Genomic DNA, 18,008 nt, shown 5'->3' on the forward strand with positions numbered 1-18,008 from the left:
ATTGTTTTGTGGGGTCAATAATACGATGTTTTTCATCTTAGGCCATGTATGTATTTTCTATTTGGCCTTTTAGTTTTTTTACTTTATTTTTGCTAGAACTACAATGTTTATTTTGGGAATCTATTATTTAATAATTGATTCTCGAGTTTTGTTGAATGAGAACTTTTTAATTTGAATGGTTCTATGGTTGTCATGACTTTAATTTTAGTTTGAATGTCTCTTGTTTTAACGTCTTTTGTTATATATATTTCTTCTTTGGTAATTTATTGTAGAAAGGATTATATATCAGGTGTGAAAAATATAAATCGTTTTATTATTATTGTCTTAATATTTATTCTTCCAATAGGAGTTTTAATTATTCGTCCTAATTTCATTAGAATTTTATTAGGTTGGGATGGTTTAGGTTTAGTTTCTTATTGTTTAGTTATTTATTACCAAAAAGTAAAGTCTTACAGAGCTGGTATATTAACTGCTTTATCTGATCAGATGGGTGATGTTGCTATTTTAATTTGTATTACTTGAATGTTAGATTTTGGTGGTTGAAATTATATTTATTATTATGATTTCATTTTGAGTTCTTTTGAAATAAAGCTTATTACTATATTAATTTTTTTAGCTGCTATAACTAAGAGAAATCAAATTACTTTTTATTTTTGACTTCCTGCTGCTATGGCTGCTCCTACTGCTGTTTCTGCTTTAATTCATTCTTCTACTCTTTTTACTTCAGGGGTTTATTTATTAATTCGTTTTAGACTAATATTAGAAACTTATAATAGTGGTTGGTTTTTACTTTTAATTGGTTGTATAACTATGTTTATGACTGGATTTAGAAACTGATTTACAGAAGATTATTGCTCTTTCTACTTTGAGACAACTTGGTTTAATAATGAGAATTTTGGCTATAGGTTATCCAAAGCTTGCTTTCTTTCATTTGTTGGCTCATGCTTTATTTAGGGCTTTGTTATTTATGTGTGTAGGTTCAATCATTTATAATTTAAAGGATTCTCAGGATATTCGCTTTTTAGGTTCATTTGTTAATTTTATGCCTTAAAATTCGGATTGTTTTAATGTTTCCAATTTGTCTTTATGTGGTATACCTTTTATGGCTGGGTTTTATTCAGAGGATTTAATTCTTGAGATTGTTAGTTTGAGATAAATTAATTATTTGATTTTTTCTTTATTTTTTTCTACAGGTTTAACTACTGCTTATTCTTTTCGTTTATTTCATTATTCAGTACCTGGAGATAACAATTTTTACTCAAGATTTTCTTTTGATAATAAGGGTTATTATATTTCATTTGGTATGATTGGTTTATTATTTGTTGCTGTTTTTGGTGGTAATCTTTTATCTCTGTTAATTTTTCCTATTCCTCGTGTGCTTGCCTTACTTCATTATTTGAAGTTTTTGACAATCACTGTAGTTGTTTTAGCTGCTTATTTGGGTTATCCTATTTCTAAGTTTGATTTTTCTCATAACTCATTTTCTTTGAGTGTATTTTCTTTTGTTAGATTTGCTGGTTCTATATGATTTATACCTTTTCTTTAAACTAAGTTTGTTAGCTAAATGTCTTTAAAATTAGGTTATTATTCATCAAAGTATTTTGATTATGGTTGAGGTGAGTTATTAGGTGATCACCATACGTGCAGATTATTTATTAATTTAATTAGTTATATTCAAGGTTGATATGACTCGAATTTAAGATTTATCTTCTAACTTTTATTTTTTGAATATTTATTTTAGTAATATTATTTTTCTTATACCTAACTAGCTTACAATTAGTGTGTGACACTGGAGATGTTAAGGAAATATTTTTAGGTAATTATAAATATATTTATATTATTTTTACAGTGAAAATGTTATGTTTTATTTAAACTATATAAATGTTAGAAATATTTATGGAGTTTGACAGCCAATATAAAAAGTTAGCAGCTTTCGTATTGGCTTTACATTTCCTTAATTGGAACTTTATACACTCCTGGAAATGGAAAAAAGAACACATTGACACCGGTGTATCACACCCACCATACTTGCTCCGGTCACTGCGAGAGGGCTGTACAAGCAATGATCACACGCACGGCACAGCCGACACACCAGGAACCGCGGTGTTGGCCGTCGAATGGCGCTAGCTGCGCAGCATTTGTGCACTGCTGCCGTCAGTGTCAGCCAGTTTTCCGTGGCATACGGAGCTCCATCGCAGTCTTTAACACTGGTAGCATGCCGCGACAGCGTAGACGTGAACCGTATATGCAGTTGACGGACTTTGAGCGAGGGCGTACAGTGGGCATGCGGGAGGCCGGGTGGACGTACCGCCGAATTGCTCAACAGGTGGGGTGTGAGGTCTCCACAGTACATCGATGTTGTCGCCAGTGGTCGGGGGAAGGTGCACGTGCCCGTCGACCTGGGACCGGACCGCAGCGACGCACGGATGCACGCCAAGACCGTAGGATCCTACGCAGTGCCATAGGGGACCGCACCGCCACTTTCCAGCAAATTAGGGACACTGTTGCTCCTGGGGTATCGGCGAGGACCATTCCCAACCGTCTCCATGAAGCTGGGCTACAGTCCCGCACACCGTTAGGCCGTCTTCTGCTCACGCCCCCAACATCGTGCAGCCCGCCTCCAGTGGTGTCGCGACAGGCGTGAATGGAGGGACGAATGGAGACGTGTCGTCTTCAGCGATGAGAGTCGCTTCTGCCTTGGTGCCAATGATGGTCGTATGCGTGTTTGGCGCCGTGCAGGTGAGCGCCACAATCAGGACTGCATACGACCGAGGCACACAGGGCCAACACCCGGCATCATGGTGTGGGGAGCGATCTCCTACACTGGCTGTACACCACTGGTGATCGTCGAGGGGACACTGAATAGTGCACGGTACATCCAAACCGTCATCGAACCCATCGTTCTACCATTCCTAGACCGGCAAGGGAACTTGCTGTTCCAACAGGAGAATGCACGTCCGCATGTATCCCGTGCCACCCAACGTGCTCTAGAAGGTGTAAGTCAACTACCCTGGCCAGCAAGATCTCCGGATCTGTCCCCCACTGAGCATGTTTGGGACTGGATGAAGCGTCGTCTCACGCGGTCTGCACGTCCAGCACGAACACTGGTCCAACTGAGGCGCCAGGTGGAAATGGCATGGCACGCCATTCCACAGGACTACATCCAGCATCTCTACGATCGTCTCCATGGGAGAATAGCAGCCTGCATTGCTGCGAAAGGTGGATATACACTGTACTAGTGCCGACATTGTGCATGCTCTGTTGCCTGTGTCTATGTGCCTGTGGTTCTGTCAGTGTGATCATGTGATGTATCTGACCCCAGGAATGTGTCAATAAAGTTTCCCCTTCCTGGGACAATGAATTCACGGTGTTCTTATTTCAATTTCCAGGAGTGTAGTTCAATTATATTATTAACAGTAATATGACTCCTTTTACCTTCAATTAATTAATAAGAATAAGGGTACATTATTTACCAGTCTTTCAGGTCGAAACTGACTGCAATATTTCGCTTCTTATTCTATTTAAGGTTGATTGATTATATCATATCAATACTTTTTGAATGCAACCCAAATGTTATAGTTAACTACAACCCTGTATTCTGCTCACTGTGAGGCTCCTTGGTTTCATTCATGGTAAAATGCAGTTTAAACATAATAGATGTTCATAAAACACCGAATTTCGCAGTACACATCCCCATGGTTGGCAGCAAGATAAAATTTACTTCCTGCTCACTATGCCCCACCCCACACTCCCCACACTCATTATGCTTCTCAGCTAAGCTTGTGTCACCATTCTTGAGCCTTCTGTAGTGCTGGGCCTGAACAACAGTGCACCACAGATGGCTATATCTTCTAGAGTGCAGGACATATATAACAATAGCAACTAATACATAAACAAAAGATCGCAATAAAAATTATGTCCAATTCTCGAACATTCACTTGTCTTACGATCTGATGATGTCTGTTAGCACTGTCTCCACAATGTATCTTTCTGCCATAATTTATTCTTGCGATAACAACTGCAGTCAGTTTAATTGATTTGTTTCATTTGTTAGACATTTAATTGTGGATTAAGTTTCTTTCTCATTTCATCTAAAAGTTACAATTTCGTTCAAAGCTAATTAACAGCTGGTAATGTTTTCCCCCAATATTATAATGCAGGAACAGTTACCGAATTTTCATTTCCAAAGCACTTCGTAAATCATTAGTTTCTCTTAATTATATAAAATACTGACTTTTATTTTCGCTTTCGAATATTATCTTTACCTAAAAAGCAGCATAAATGTATGTATGCTGTAATATGGAGTAAAATACAATACCTTTCTTTTCATCTCATGGTTGCTCCAATGCTAGAATATTTGTCATCTTTATGTCTGAAATACTGGTTACTTTGGAACTCGTATATTTTGTGAACATTTTCAATTTAGTTTCGCATCTGACAGCATTTTCAAATGAAAAAAATGTGTCCTATGTTACCTTACAGAAAGGGTTAACGTAGGATGTTGACATGTTATTTTACAAAAAGCTGTATTTTGCAAGTGAAGGGTAATGAATGCTAATCAAAATAAACACTAATTTGGAAGAAAAAATAATATTTTTTTATTTCTATACCCAGCACTGGTCATAATTTCAAATTTACCTTGATAAAAACTGGACAGAGCATAGTTCAAACTGAAACTTATAGCATCATGATACACTTAGTGGTGTCGCTAATGCCATTACTGATGTCATTTTCACTTCTGTTAAATCATCAGCATCTGGGAACTTCACCTGAAGTTTTCCCCGATCGCTAGTAATGGAAAATACTTGTCCATAAAACTACTTCTTGTATTCCTTCTTAGTGTCCTTGTTGAACACAAGTTTTATGACTACAAATGCACGTACTGGTACACTGCTTGGAAAAAACTTTATACCTTAAGATGGCAATTGGCGTTCTTCATTTTCTCCTACTGTCTTCTATACAGATGTTTCAAGAAAGCACATTTCAATCTGAATCAGACTCATGAACTAAATACATGTCACATTCATCACTAGATGATGTGTTGGGTTTCTTATCTTTGTTGTTGTTTACATGTTTCTTTGAAGTCCTAGGAACTGGAGGCATAGTACACTCTCTCTGTGCAGGAGCACCTGTTCTTTCCCATTTGCTTTGCAAGGATTGTGTCCTTTTCTTCTGGTTTACTCCAGAAAATTATCTAAGGTTTGAACCCATTCTGGTTCATTTCCCTCAAGATTATGACTGGTGGTTTTGGACACAGGCAATTTTCTTAGCAATTTTTCCCTGTCTATAGGCACAGTGCCTGTACTTCTGAAACCTGAGTTCAGATTCTTTTCACAGTTGTCACCTATCCTTTGGGATATTCCCCCTGTTCTTCTGCTTCCAGAAATCAATAACAGATTTTCATTTAATTTTTGAAGGCCTGAAAAAGGCAACATCAAGTGGGTGCATAAGTTTGTGCTGTTGAGAGGAACTAAAAAAAAAATCTTCTGATGTTCTTCTGACATTCAGATATTACCTTTGCAGATACATTAATGCTTATATTGTCTCCAATTGAAGTTTTTGGAGATTCAATGCTGAGTTGTTTGAAATTAGGTAAAGCTAGCGTTTCTAACCAGTTTTCATAGATTTCCATTGTTATGAACTGTTCATTTCGGGCCTCCTCCTGTCCAGCTGCTGTACAGATTTTCTGCTTTATACATTACAAAGGGAATCAGCAGTGTCCCACTAGCTGTTACCGAAAACGGGACTGAAACACTTGACTTAGTAGAGTCAATAAATTTTTCGGGATGTCAGAAGCCACATCTGACAATGACTGATTTTCTTCCTGGGTCATCACTCATATTGGTCTTGTCATAGTTTACAGTAAGCTGTGGTTCGATGCCTTTAAGAAATTGTTGCAATTCATCAAATTACTGATTTATTATCTCAGGAGTGGCTTGAGCTCTTGGTCTTCGCACATCTGTGCCAATGTTTGAGAGAGTTTTTGTTTGTGACGAAATAAAAATGATAAAACCCAATCTTTGCCAGGTAAATTATTGTTGAATCTAGTTTCAATAATTCCTTTGTGGCCAAGGGGTGACTTAACAAGTAGAAGAATGTCTAAAGCTGTCAAAGGGAAGCCCCAGTCTCCTGCAGAAATGATGCAAGACACGAGGACACACTGATCATCCTCCCACTTTTCCAGTATTTACAGCAGAAATATGATGGTTTTAAGTGGATCTGGTGACTATACATAATTCAGCAGCTCTTTTTAGAGACACACCTTTATTTTTCATTTCATCATTCGCTTTCTGTAGTTTTTGATGAGTGAAATCACTATATTTATTGACCCAGGCTTCTATTTTGTATTTCGAGACATACAGATTCTCTTAAAATAGAAAAAATGCTATCAATGTGTTGAAATTGTAGTTGCAAGTAACAAGGGAGGTAACATAGCGCACTGAAGTAACAAGGGGACAACGTAGGACAATGTCTCATGTTACCCCATCATCGCTCCAAAGAATTTTCGGAAACAGCTTTACTTTTATTGGCAGCACTGAACTTTCAAGTGTGCCAGTGTAACATCGATATTTGGGATTATGTTACGAAAACATTGATAATGGCTCAATACTAAGGGGAATTTCAGGACAATCAGAGTTTCTTGAGGCATATTTTAACAGTAATTTAAACACCGAATGTTAAAAAAATAAGCTGAAACTCATTTGCAACAAACACAGCTTTTTGTTTAAAAATAAACCAGCACTTCTCTAATCACGTCCTCATAACACGAAACATATCACAAAACCACCAGTGTAGCCACAACGTGAACATAACAAAATCGATGTCAAAATGGTTCATGTTACCCCACTGTCTTATTTTACCCCATTTTACTGTACGGGAATTTCTATTACAATCCTTTTCAAATGCAACGAAAGTCTATGAGTTGACAGAACTGTTAATTTTTTAATCAGAGCATTAGACTGTTATAGTGCTTATTTCGTAGTTTCTCAAGAACCCACCCGTTGCACTCGTGCCGCAAGATTGAGGGAACAAGATCGATACGTATCGAGCGCTTCTGCGTATCGGGAAATCTCGAGCCTTTTCGAGTGTCGAACGAAAGTTTTGTTTGCTACAGAGCTCTTCAAAATAGATTTGCACGTACTCTCATTAACCAAAGCTCTACGTCTTTAAATGTAAGACGACCCCTTCATTCATCTGTACTGCAAAGACGTTTACCTCAGCAGCAATAGTTTAATCTGCGAATATAAGACAACCCCGTATTTTTCGATTGACGAATTTGGGAAAAAACATCGCATGCTAATCGGGTAAATACGGTACATGACAAGTGTTACCCCACAAAATGTACCCCTCATCGTGATTGACTCATGCACGTCTTACAGTAGCAATGCTGAAGTGGCACTGTTCTTGCCACGACGATTCATTAACTAGCCAACAATAAAAGTGACGCAACTGCCTTTTGGCGGATAAATTGCAAGGTTGAGTTGTAACGCTTTTCATGCAACTGCAGCTGAGGCGGCTCCTTCACAGAGATGCAAAATCTCATATTCATGCTGTTCCACTAGTTGCTGTAGAAGGTGGCCTACAGATGAACAGGGGGGCTAAGGATAAGTTAGAAAACCTTAGCAGAAAACATAAGGGGGTGGGGGAGGTCTACCAGCACACATAGATGTATACAAGTGGTTGCTTAGGTCCCCTGAGACACGGACTTTAGGTCATAGTTAGACAGACAATATCAAACTAAATCACACTGACAAATATTGTCAGTTCATTTGATTATAATAGAGGGATGGATGGAATCAACATGCATCATCAGAATATTTGGAAGCAAACAATAAAAGAGTAGCTAATTTTATTGAAAGATTTTAACAGCTGGGAAGAAATTTATGTCATTTGTCTATCTGAAAACTATACAGCAATAAGGAAAGAAATTCTAAATTAAAGTGGTTAGAAATTCTATGTAGATCCAATGGGGATAAGGGAGGAGTTGTCACCGTCATAAGAAAAGGAGTGCAAAAATATAGGAAAAAAGTAAAACCAAACAATGGAAACTGCAGGTAGGGATAACAACAATGTAGGAAAAGATGGATTGCTACTTACCGTAAAGAAGACGCATTAAGTTGCAGACGATCAATTAAAAGACATTTACATAAGGCTTTCGACCACTGCCATCAGTAAGAGAGACACACGCACCATTCACACACAAGCCACAAGCAAGCACACCTCACACACACACACACACACACACACACACACACCCACACACACACACACACGACTGCAAACTCCCTTCACCTCAGACTGAAATGAAGTGATACTGAAGTTGGTGGTCGTGTGTGTGAGGTATGCTTGTTTGTTTGTGTTTTACTGACAAAGGCTGTAGGCGAAAGCTTTATGTAAATGTCTTGATTTTGCCTGTCTGCATCTTGACGTGTCTTCTTTATGGTAAGTACCAATCTGTCTTCTCCAGCATAGCTGTAAGAAAAAAGTAAATTATGTATAGGTCAGGATTGGATGGATATGCTTTTGGTTTAGTAGTGGGAAATGTAATTTGTGACTGTTACAATACATAGGTCCCGACTAGGTAATTGGGTCATATCACATCATGACTGGTTGTAAATCACTGGAACTTTGTATATGTACACACCATCACTAGCAAGTTGCAATTCTCAGCGACAGATAGTGGCTACCTACATGTATTAGTGACATTCACATTTTGTTTTATTACCATGCCTGGTAGGCTTCATAAGGCACACGAACAGCCTCACTTGTCAAGTGACCACTTTGAAAGACACAGAGATGCTGTGTACTTGTGTGAGATACCACTATCAGCATGACAAAGCTTGAAAGGGGCTAATTGTGCGTATCCATTTGGTCAGATGGTTGAATTGTGCAATATCCAGATTTGTGGGGCATTTGAATGTGACAGTGGCCCGATGTTGGATTGCATGCAGTCATGCATTTCACTGTCAATGTTCTGGTCAACTACCACATGAGATCACCTTACTGTACACCAAGCACATCTCTTCACATCTGCACTTGCTATCTGAGAACAAGTAATAGTCTTCCTGTAACATTCCATCATACAGCCCCATTGGTCAAAGAGTAGCAGCAGGTAGGAATAACAACAATGTAGGAAATGACGGATTGCTACTTACCGTAAAGATGACGCATTAAGTTGCAGACGAACAATTAACATGTTGCCAGTGCTGTTAACTCCACAGAGAAAAGAGCTGTGTTTGGAGTGGTGCCATGACGGGGAAGCACTGACTATTGATAAATTGCATCCCACTCTGCTCAGTGGTGAACCATGGTTCTGCACTATCCTAGGTGACAAGTATAGAGGTGACCTGGGAAGAGGCCCATTCTTCCAATGTTTTGAAGAGGCACAGCATCATAGTGCGGGAAGCATCGGGCTTCACTTCAAGTCACTGCTAGCCTTTGATGTTACAATCTTCATCACAGACATTCTGTGTTCCACACTTATTCCTTACATATGTGACTGACCTTCCACTTAACATATGACAAGTAAAACTGATACTTTTTGCACATGATACTAGTGTTGAGAGAAAGCAACAGAAGAGTTAGTAAATGATGTTTTCCAAAAAAATTATTAAGTGGTTCTCTGGAAATGGGCTCTCCAAAAATTTTGAAAAAACACACTACATTCAGTTCTCTACAACAAATAGTCATACCAACAATTGGTGTAGCACATGAGTAGCAGTCGATAAGTATTTTTGGGTGTATATACTAATGAAAAATTGAACTGGAAGAAGCATATTATGAACTTCTCAAAAAATTATGTTGACCCACTGTTTCTCTTCGTATAATTGCTAATCTTGAAAACAAACATATCAATCTCCTGACATATTTTACATATTTCCAGTCAGTAAGGTAGTATGGAATCATTTTCTGGAGTAACTCATCACTTAAAAAGTACTGATTGCACAAAAGCAAGCTGTAAGAATAATATGTGATGTTCACTCACTGATAGGTGTCTCAAGGGTTATGCATTTTAACTGCACTATCGCAATACAATTTTAACTAATGAAATTTGCTATCAATAATCCATCACAATATGAGAAGAACAGTGATGTACATACCTACAACACTACATGAAAAAATGACTTTTGTTAGTCACTGTTAAAACTGTCAGTGGCTCAGAGAGGAGTTCAATACGCAGCCATAAAATTTCTAGTCTTTTGTCCAATAGCAAAACGTCTGACAGGTAGTGAAGCAAGTCTTAAATCTAATTTAAAATTATTTCTCCTGGACAACTCCTAGACAAATTTCTACTTGAAAACTGGCAGTAACAAAAGAAAGTGTTCTTAAGTGTAGTTATGCGGAATAAAATGGTAATGTGTTCACTCACGTTAACACTAATTGTATGTACATATTCTATAAACTGACTCATTCCACATCATTTCAATGAAATAATTGTTCAAATGATTTATGGAACATGTAACAAACATGTGTTACCTTTCACTCTATTTTTCAACAGGACAATGCTTCTCCACACATGCCACGTGTCTATTAAATGTCTGCTTGATGCTGAGTTACTCCCGTGGACAGCAAGATTCGCAGATCTGTCCCCAAATGAACACGAGACCCCAGCTCATACATCAACTCCATCCTAGTGCCAAAATCAACTGAGGGCCAGTTAAATTTGTAGGCCGGGTTGCTTCAGGAGAGGATACATCAGCTTTATTCCTCACTTTCCATTGGATTTGTTCATGCACATCTACACCAGAAAGGGTGCAATCTGAATTACTGTCAACTACCAAGGGGCAAGAAGCCCAGACCCAACTACAGATTGCATAACTAATGGCTTCCAGGAGCAACAAAAATCTGATTTTCAATATTTCATATAAATAGTGATCAAATTTAAAAAAATTGTGATTTTTTTGCTGACTTTTTGCTGCTCATGCAGTGACACTACCCCATTAGGCTTTATGTTTTAATTTCTTTCATTAGTGCTAACTGTATTCTGCAGACTGTGTCCATATATAGCTCTGAATGTACCTGCAAAATTATATCACTGTACAACACATGTTACAGGAGATGACATCATAAAATGTGAAAATTAGCTTTTGCTTGAAACAGAGCGCAAACTACACACAATACATTCATTCAATGTTTGACAATTAGAGCACTTAGCAACTTTCAACCAACTTTATGCATAATTTTAAACTTTTTCTTGATTACGTGCTTACGACATTAACTCATTTGTAAAGCTGTTTTTATTCTTTATAGAATTGGGGGTTAACTATAAAAAGGAAAAATTAATATGAGGTGGATAATTTCTCCAATAAAAATTTGTGGCCATATAAAATGTAATGCTCTTCGTTCCTTATGTAATGCATCATTATTAATTCATGGTGTTTTCCCCAAATACACAGAAATTTGCCACTGTTAGGCCTCTCTATGGATGTCTTCACAGATGTCAAAAACTATTGCCCAGTGTCACTTTTTAGATTGTTTTCTACAATTTTTAGAAGGTAATGTACTGTAGGGTTGTCACCCACCAATCACAGTTTGTGTTTCAAAAGAGCCAATCTACAGAGCCTGTTTGCTTACTTATTGAACACCTAATAAAATATTTAAATCATAATATTTTATCATTTGCAATCTTCTGTGACTTATCAAAGGAATTTGATTGTGTCAACCATAATATTCTATAAAGAAATTAAGTTTTACAGCATACATAGTTCATAAAAATGGTTAGTTTCTATTTCAGCAAACAATGCAACCTGTTTGAGTAATATGATGATGGACACCACATCATCTGTACTGAGAGGAATTATGATGGGAACCTTACAGGTTTCAATCATTGACTCACTTGTTCTTGCTTTATGTACATGTCTAACATTTTATTTGAATTAGGATGCAGGATTAGTCATGTTTGCAGATGACACAAGAATTGTTAAGTTGAGTGAAGAAACATCGACAGCGAAAACAGTAAATGATGTTTCTGTGAAGGGCTCTTGGCTTTCCACAAATGACCTAGATTTAAACTTTTAAAAAGTGCAGGTCATCCAGTTTTTTACTGTCAGAAATATCCCATCACCTACTAACACATTTGACAACTTTTGCCAACTTATGGACAATAGAAGTCTGTAAGTTGCATATTTTCATTCACTGATGTCTTGTGGGATTATATTCATGGGTAGCTCCTCACTTAGGCAAAAAGGATTCATTGTACAAAAGTAATTAGAATTGTGTGTGTGTGTGTGTGTGTGTGTGTGTGTGTGTGTGTGTGGGGTTCATACACATACATCTTGCAGAGACCTCTTAAAGCAGCTGTGAATATTACCCACAGCCTCACAATACATTTTAGCATGACCTCACTGTCCATTTACTCACTTACGAAATTCTTTATCAACAATCCCTCTGACTTTTACAGTGACAGAGATATTCACAAGTACAAAACTAGAAGGAAAATGATTTGCATAATCCTTTAAGGAATTGAACTTTCGCACAGAAAAGAGTGAAATTTGCTGTTATAAAACTCTTGAACATAAAATGTCTGACCGATAGCAGAAATGTTTTCAAATGTAGTTTAAAGAATTACTGAACACAAATAGCAATTTTTACAGAAAATATTTCTCAACTGTTAGCATATGGCTTTATATATATGTTACCGTGAATGACCGAAATTGGAGAATGGTGACTTTCACCGGTGAATGTCAACAGATACCAAATGCGTCGGTGAAAGATCGAATATTTCATTACATTGTTGTACATTCAGACCCTCTCCCGTGTGTGTCGACAACCACAGATATGGAAGTCCAAAACAGAAGAGTCAAAAAACAAGTGACTGGCTCTCACCTGCCAAATCCTTTGTTCTGCTCAGAGTCAATCAGCTTTGTCAGTCTTATGCAAGCTTTGATAACGCACGCAACGTTTCCTTCGTTTTTTTCCGATATCCTAATTTATACTAAATGGATACTGCAGTAAATTAAGTGCAACACACCTCTGGGTTACAGATGATTAAAATGTTTTGATGTTTTAAAAATTAATGATGAAGAGAAGTTAATTGTACTATTAAACCAGGGGAAATGAACATATAGTATTATGTTACCAATGAAGACGTGTACAGTATACTATATGAAACTCACATCAGAATAGGCCACAGAGGAAGAACACGTGTGCTTAAAGAGTTGCAAGTTAAATACAAAAATATTACATCTGAAGTTGTAATGTTGTATTTAAATTTATGCAAACAGTGTCAAATGAAACACAGTGCACCTAAGAAAGGTATTATTGTGAAGCCAATGGTTAGTTCTGAATTAAACTGAAGATGTCAGGTTGATCTGATAGATTTGCTGTCAAACAGAGATGGCGAATATAAGTTCATAATGGTGTATCAAGATCATTTAACTAAAAGAGCTGAAGAAGGAGCGCATCACGTTCTTTTAATATTTTTAACATTTGGTGCACCAGCAATATTGCAATCAGATAATGGTAGAGAATTTAGTAATCAAGTCATATCCGAAATATGCGCTTTGTGGAAAGATGTTAAAATAGTTCATGGAAAGCCTCATTACAGTCAAACACCATGCTCAGTTGAAAGGGCCAATCAGGATATACAGAAAATGCTAACTGCGTGGATGAACGATAACAATACAAATAAATGGTCAGATTGTTTATCCTTTGTTCAATTTGCCAAGAACACTACATACCAGGAAGGAATATGCCAAAGTCCTTATGAATTCCATGTTCGGCATAAAAGCAAAAAGAGGCATAGCATCGTCTTTTTTGCCTGGCGTACAAATCGCAAGTATTGAAACTGAAGAACAACTCGAAGAAAATGCCAATACTTCTGAAACTGAATAACAGCTTGAAGAAACTGTTAATGCTTATAAAAAAAAATTGAGCAGTGGTCATACCAAAAACCATATTCCAAAAAAAATATTGAAGAGGATCTACTACCTACACCATCTTCACATCAAATTCTGTCTGAAAAACACGAGTTGATTTCTACAAAAAGAGTGGCCGCGAAAGAAAATCTACTGCAAGCAACAAAGGTGTTACGAACCTCACAAAAACAATTTCCTCCTGCTCAAATTGGTGATAACGCACGAATACAAGTCCCTGATGTCGACCGTGGTCGTACAGATAGCCGAAATGTGTTAGCAGCTGTTGGAATAGAAGACTCCGACTTCTATAAACTGGTATATAAAAATGGTACCCTCAAGCAGCTTTACACACAGAATAGTTCGTAATTTGTAAAGAAAAGTTACTTTCCATAGATGAGATTTCTTTACAAGAAATGTTGCTGAGAGAAGCAGCTGCAGCTAATTCGAGAAGTGGGGAACAAGGCTATACATGCTGTCATTTCAAAAGGAAGTGTTCCACAAATAAATGCAGTTGTAAAAGCAAGTGACTCTTGTGCAATTCAATTCTCATATAGAATGTACTGTGTATTTTAAATTCTTGGTCATTCCTTTCAGAAAGAGAGGCGAAAAAGTTACGTCACCCTTGTGACGTTTTATAGCAACTGAATTACGGAGAAGAAAATATGAATCTCCAACATTCACCATTAGTGCATGGTGAATGTCAACATTTACCGATGTAAGTCAGAAATAAGGATATTTAGCAAATATTTCGGACATACACTAAGCGACTATGTGAATGTTGACATTCACCGGTGAAAGTCAACATTCTCCAGATTTTGGCGTATCACTGTAACATATATATACAGGGTGATTCAAAAAGAATACCACAACTTTAAAAAATGTGTATTTAATGAAAGAAACATAATATAACCTTCTGTTATACATCATTACAAAGAGTATTTAAAAAGGTTTTTTTTCACTCAAAAACAAGTTCAGAGATGTTCAATATGGCCCCCTCCAGACACACGAGCAATATCAACCCGATACTCCAACTCGTTCCACGCTCTCTGTAGCATATCAGGCGTAACAGTTTGGATAGCTGCTGTTATTTCTCGTTTCAAATCATCAACGGTGGCTGGGAGAGGTGGCCGAAACACCATATCCTTAACATACCCCCATAAGAAAAAATCGCAGGGGGTAAGATCAGGGCTTCTTGGAGGCCAGTGATGACGTGCTCTGTCACGGGCTGCCTGGCGGCCGATCCATCGCCTCGGGTAGTTGACGTTCAGGTAGTTACGGACAGATAAGTGCCAATGTGGTGGCGCTCCATCCTGCTGAAATATGAATTGTTGTGCTTCTTCTTCGAGCTGAGGGAACAGCCAATTCTCTAACATCTCCAGATACTGTAGTCCAGTTACAGTAGCACCTTCGAAGAAAAAGGGACCAAAAACTTTATTGGCTGAAATGGCGAACAAATGTACAACTAAATGAAACTTTACAGCTCCCTTAATTTGCCGACAGATAGTGCTTAACTCTGCCTTTTGTCATTGCAGAGTTTTAAATTCCTAAAGTTGTGGTATTCTTTTTGAATCACCCTGTATTTTACGCTTTCCACATCATAATGTTTGTCATGAATATGATCTATGGAACAAGTAATTATGATTATGGTCACAGCTATAATTAAGTGCTGAAATCTCCACTTCAATTCAGTTTTTGGTATTACCACATACCCGTGACATGATTATAACCACAATTAATTTTATTCACAGTGTACTTCAAGTTTCCTACTCCTACTTTCAACTTGAGCATTTCTGTTACAACCAGATACTTGCCCTGAATATGTCTACCGTGGGTGCTGACAATTTACCTTGGAAAAAATTGTGCTACCCATGATTGATCAACTGCTTGGAAGACGCTTCATGTCACACATTTAACATGATTTGATGATGTTTTCAGTTCACTTCTTAACAATTATCACAGATTCTCCATATTATGCAAACACAGCTTCTGCAGCCAATTCATTGAATGTTAAAGATTTCATATTTTCCTTTCTGTTCTTAGTAGATAAACATGAGAATGTACCATGATGAGAAACGCAACAATAAATAGCAGAATAGCTGACAATCCATCCTGGAACTGGAGTGTTACTTTTCTGCATTTATAAGAAATCTTATTTGGTCCATTGAAACATTTACATGGCCATTGGCTCACATAGATGGTGAAAAATGATCACAATAAAAGATAATTTTGTTATTTGTCTAGGTTGTGAATTCATTCAAGGATATGACTGGTTTAGATTGTGATAGCAATCGACTTCAGATCTTAAAATTATTATTACCATGTTTAATTCATCACGTGTTGTACAATCAAGTACTGAGCCATTAAAACTACAGTACTACTACTGACAGCAGTTAAAAACAACAGAATATAAAATGACAGCAACCTCCTGAAATGAGGTTATAGCATTTGTGACAGTGCATGCGTGATGAGCAGTGAACATCCAAATCATGAACCAATCAAGTAAACTGAAGCCTTTTTTTTTAAATTTAGCAACACAGATTAACTTAAGAAATGATGGTTACACCACAGATAAATTTTAGCTGTTGATAACCAATATAGTTTCAAAATTAATTGCACACTTGATCCTTTAAAATGTAGAAATACTTCTAATACAAATATGGGAAGGTCCCCCATAATAGCATATCACTTACATTTTTAAAAGTGAGACATTAATACAGCTAAATGGCATAAAAATATTGTTGTGAGCAACTAAGTAGCCAAATGTTTTTGTATACTATCAGTCAAATATCACTGCACAATTAAGTATTTCAAAGCAGTGTGTGGCTTTGACTTCTAATTAACTGATATCTTGGTTCAAAATATGAATATTTTTTATATCAACAACTAGTAGTGTAAAAAAAAACAACTTAATACCAGAAAAAGCAAAAATTTTACTAGACGTCTGTCCTACCTTGATTTAAAAAAAGTGCACATTAACAAATATTGTAGTGCTTCAAGAATTTCGGTGTAAATTCTATAACCATTTGGCCTTCCACTGTCTTGAACACACGATATTTTACATGTGAGTGGGAGAAAGGAGCCCTATCTACTGCACGTCACCTGTCTGTGTGTGCAGGTTTGAAGTTTGTCATACAAAGACGGTAGACACAGCGGTCGAACAGCACCGACAATTACTTGTCCATCGCGCCATGGAAGTCGTAATGAAAGCACACAGCAGAACCAAGGAACTTCTGTGGTATTCTGTGCTGTTTTGTAACTATGACTATTGTTAGTGATGAAAGAACAAGTGAGTGGAAAAAGACTTTTAGTAACTTTTAACCTGAACTTGCTAGAGGCAAAACATGTTTACAATTTTATGAGAAGAGGAATGGTTATTAAACCAACTCTCTCGTAAATGTTATTTAATTGGTCTCTGGAAGTTATATATTTAAGTGAACATGAAGAAACTTGTGTTTCAAGTCGACTACATCGTTAATCGACAAGCACGTTGACAGTAAAGTTTGTATATGTGATCATCAGATTACGGAAATAAGAAAACATTATTTTTGCCACACAAGTCAAAAAAGTTAGAACGTGGCGATCAGTGAAAAAGGACTTGAAAAACAGGAATTCTAAGACCAAAAACTAGAAAAGTGGATGTTGTATGTTGCCATAGCAACTAAACCGAACACGATAAAGAATATGCTCAGAGACTTAAGGTCATGCCCGAGTATTCAAAAGAGAAAAAAATTTCGAATTGAGGAATAGTGAAGAAGATTCCAGTGTGTTTCCCTAAGAAGAAATACACCGAGATCATTCTGACTAAGAAGATCTGGTGCAGGGAATGTATAGCTCTCACACACAGCAAGGGGACGCAGACGTGGAAACCAACATGCGACGTCGCCAGCACCAGTTGCTGTTCACCAGTGCTGACCCACTTCCACTCCCGCCCACCGACGTCTATGTGGAAACCAACGACAGACACCACTGGCACCAGTTACTGCTCACCAGTGCTGATTACACATCCGCTCATCGATGCAGCCCAAATTCTATGCCGGATGCATGCAAAACAGAACTTTATTGTTTAAATACAACATGGTATAGACTGATGCATGAACTATATTAGTGTAGTTATTATACTTAAAGTTAATTTTTAAATGCTCACAAGGTCCA

General features: G+C 37.3%; 1 pseudogene; it reads left to right on the plus strand.

Moving 5' to 3' along the window:
- The first annotated feature begins 44 nt into the window (after positions 1-44).
- On the plus strand, positions 45-1,752 carry LOC124796346 (annotated as a pseudogene).
- Positions 1,753-18,008: the final 16,256 nt, after the last annotated feature.

This window comes from Schistocerca piceifrons, chromosome 4, assembly GCF_021461385.2.
Source record: "Schistocerca piceifrons isolate TAMUIC-IGC-003096 chromosome 4, iqSchPice1.1, whole genome shotgun sequence".
Classification (NCBI taxonomy): Eukaryota; Metazoa; Arthropoda; class Insecta; order Orthoptera; family Acrididae; genus Schistocerca; species Schistocerca piceifrons.